At 44.1% G+C, this 3,598-nt stretch overlaps 1 protein-coding gene across 3 annotated transcripts in view; it reads left to right on the forward strand.

Annotated features, from left to right (window-relative positions):
- The first annotated feature begins 206 nt into the window (after positions 1-206).
- Positions 207-3,598, forward strand: part of PSKH1 (protein serine kinase H1) — a 202,034-nt gene continuing 198,642 nt past the window's right edge. For all 3 annotated transcript variants that reach the window (XM_040328770.1, XM_040328769.1, XM_040328771.1), the window contains exon 1: positions 207-349. The gene's annotated coding sequence lies outside the window, so the exon portion shown is untranslated. The remainder of the gene's footprint in view (positions 350-3,598) is intronic.

Here is a 3,598-nt window from a genome sequence, read left to right on the forward strand (position 1 = left end):
GCAGGAAAAAAACGTGTACATACTTTTCTTACTGAGCAGCCACATTCCCTGTACATACATTTCTTCCAGCGCAGGACAGACCCATATACACCAAAATACAGTACAGCTCCCTGGCAGAAGTTCCTAGAGAAAAAAGCCATGTGAATACCTTTCTTGCAGAGCTGCACTGAGCAGCCGCATTGAATCTCATTCATTTCCTATAGCGCTCTGTATCATGTGACCAAACAGTCACATGGTCTGCTGACATCACCAGGGTCTTTCTCCTGGGTAGGAACTAGCCGCTACAACTTTTGAGAGAAATGAAGAATGTGAACTTTTTGACGACTCAACAATGTGATCTTGTAATCAGGTATTGGTTGGCAGGATTGTATGCAATATGTGAGTGTGGCTAAAAATGTGAAAAAGTGAACACGGCGTGAATCGAGGGGAAGGGGTTCCTCCCATGATACCTCTACTTGTAGTCATTATTACTGCGAGGGGGTTGGGAAGGAGAAATATCTGGATGGCAGTTGTTCACTTGGTGAAGGAGGATATAAATGTTCAGGTGGTGATATTTTTTATTGTGAAATGTGAAGAATACCTCGGTGTAAATAACTCTTCAGTTTGTTTGCATGGCTTCTATAGGTACATAGATAAGGACAGTGGTGGAACAGAAGCAAACTGTATATCCACTTTAGTAGTGTTGTACAGTGTTTGTGTTTCACTTCACAAACCAGTCTGTTCATTTGCTTGGACATGTCACACCACTAGGCTATGTTACACAAGGGTTGAATTTTAAAGCAGCCTGGATGTTGCTATTGGATGCGGATGCATTGTAGGCCTTGTTAGGGGGGGGGTTAAATAACAAACATGTTATACTTACCTCCAATGTGCAGCTCGTTTTAAACAGAGCGGCCCTGAACCTGGTCTTATGGGGTCCCTTGGCGGCTGTCTCTGCTCCCCCTTGCAAGAACTCATCACCTTCATGCGAGCAAGCTTGCATGGTAATGAGTTATTGCGGGCACGCTCACTGTATCACTCGGCCCGGCGCACCGCATCATTGGATGTGATTGACAGCAGCACCAGCCAATGGCTGCGCTGCTTTCAATCAACCAATGAATGAGCCGAGAAGCAAGTTCATGGCATGGGACTTTTGAGGGGTCAGGTAAGAAAACGGGGGCGGTCGGTGCTGCTGCCAAATGAAACAAATGTAGTTCTGTTTGGCTGTACCAGAACTGCACCACAACCATTTGCAGTGCGGGCTTAGGCAATTATAGATTTAAATCAGGAAGTGAGGAAGTAACATAACCTCCTCACTAGGGATGAGCTCTGGCGTGTTCACATGGTACACGTGCACAGCCCGGCATGAAGTCTGCACGGCGCTGCTAATCACAGCCAGGGAGACATTTCCCGATCTCTACAGCCAAGCATCGGGAAATGTCTCCCTGGCTGCAATTAGCGCAGTGCCTTGCAGACTTCCTGGCGGACTCTGCACGTGGAGTGTGCGAACACGCTGGAGCTCATCCCTACTCCTCACCACCTGTCAGCCACCTCTAAAAAGCAATCTAAGTGTGGATCACTTTGTAGAGGTGTGGCACTTGTGAATGAGCCCTTAATTCATGTCAAGCAACACTCCTAATATACCCTGTGAGGTTTTTTTTTTAAACACTTCTGGGGCATTGCAGCCACACCATAAATGTGCTGTACATGCCATAGGAGGCTGCAAGCAACATTTTGTGCTCATTCAGATTTGCAACAGTCCTTGCCATCCTTCTGAAAAGTGATTTGCACAGGATCTCATTTCAAAGGGTGGTTGACAGGCAAATGAAAGTCAATGTATAACCTCTTCCTCACTGTTTTAAAGGTGCTGTAAGCTAGTGCATTGTTGGTTCACTAACCTTTTCCTTCGATTTCCCTTCTAAATGTTTTTTTCTTTGTATGAATTTCTCACTTCCTGTTCCTCCTCAGTAAGCTGTTCTGGCTGACTAACCCCCAGCCAGAACATGGGCGCAAGCTTACTGAGGAGAAACAGGAAGTGAACAATTCAGACAAAGGAAAAAAAAAACATTTAGAAGGGAAATCGAAGGAAAAGGTAAGTGAACCAACAATGCACTAGCTTAAAGGAGCCTATTAAGAAAATAAAAAATGAACCTTTACAACCCCTTTAACCTTGAAAAAAGAACACCAACACCACCTGCATTAAATGCGGTTGCAGCATGACCCCACTCACTTGAATCGGTCATGTTTGGTAGCACATAAAATAAAAAGGCGCCTCTAAGTGCAGAATTAAACCTTTTAATATCCCCAAAAAGGATTAAAACCACTAACAGAATCATAGGTAAAGAGGGACTTGTCATGAATGTATATGATAGGTGATCTGGCATCAGGAAGGTCCCAGTATGTTGCAGCTTGCAGCAGAAAATCAGAGGATAACTGTAACAACTCTATGAAAACAGGAGTGAACCACAACTGCGGATGCAAGGATTCCAATGCGCTTCTTCATGTGACAACTCAGTATTGGCCCCAGGCGTCACTCCTCGCAACAGGAGTTTGGGGGATCTCTACATCATCTCTCTGTCGCATAAAGAGAGGCATTGAGCTACTAAGAATGGACGCATTACAACATGCGACCAGAGCTTAGCGTTTAAAATTATATTATGTACTAAAAGATTGCAATGCACAATTGTACGCTAGTGATTATGAGTATTACATAGCGTTGTGCATTAGGCGACTAAGGGAGAAGGTATAGAATACATCAACCCTTAGCATAGAAAGTTTTAGGCGAACATGTTCCGCAACTTTAGGGCATAGGCCCATATACAAGTAGGAACTTATGTCAGCACGTAGTAAATATGCGTTGTAGCGACAACTGATAGTTGCATAAGAGTAGCAATTTATAGCTTAGGTACTTTGAAAGTACATGTGGTAACTAGAAGTTGTTGCGACAACTATAAGTAACGTATGAGAGGCAATATAGCTTAGATAATTATAATTGCATCTACGAGGTGAATATTGCAAACATAATAGTAATTACATGTGAGAGGCAATATAGCTCAGGTAATAGCAGTTGCATATATGAGGCGAATATTGCACAAGTAACTTGAGTAACTGACCCTTTAAGGTACTCTTTAGTAAACAGTCCTTAGCACAGCAGTGTATCCCAATAAGTTTGTTAATATACAAACGGCATATTTAGTAACACAATTGTAACAGATGGAACACTAGCAGTAGATCTTCTTATAGGACTACAAGTGATAGAATGGCTACTTATCCGTTTGTAGACTTCAATGTATAGGATCGGGGTTCCGTGGTGTAGGGTATTCAGCAAAGGCATCAAGGTTGTAGTAGGTGCAATAGCACTAAAGTTGTAGTTGTTGCCTGGAGCGGTGTTGCAGCATAGGGAGCGATGGCAGCCTGGACGCAGTGAGGTTCTGTTGCTAGCTGGCCATAACGTTGCCTCTATTGTAGCGTGGCCGGAACGGCTGACAATAATAGAACGCCCCTTGGAAGCCAAGTGAATGCGTTTATAGGCAGCAGAGGCGTGGTGCAGTGCATAAGCACTGAATCAGGTAACTGCCGTGATACGGTGCACTTCCGTGTTCCAGGCTGGAACGCATCA

The sequence above is a fragment of the Rana temporaria genome, chromosome 11, assembly GCF_905171775.1.
Source record: "Rana temporaria chromosome 11, aRanTem1.1, whole genome shotgun sequence".
Lineage (NCBI taxonomy): Eukaryota > Metazoa > Chordata > Amphibia > Anura > Ranidae > Rana > Rana temporaria.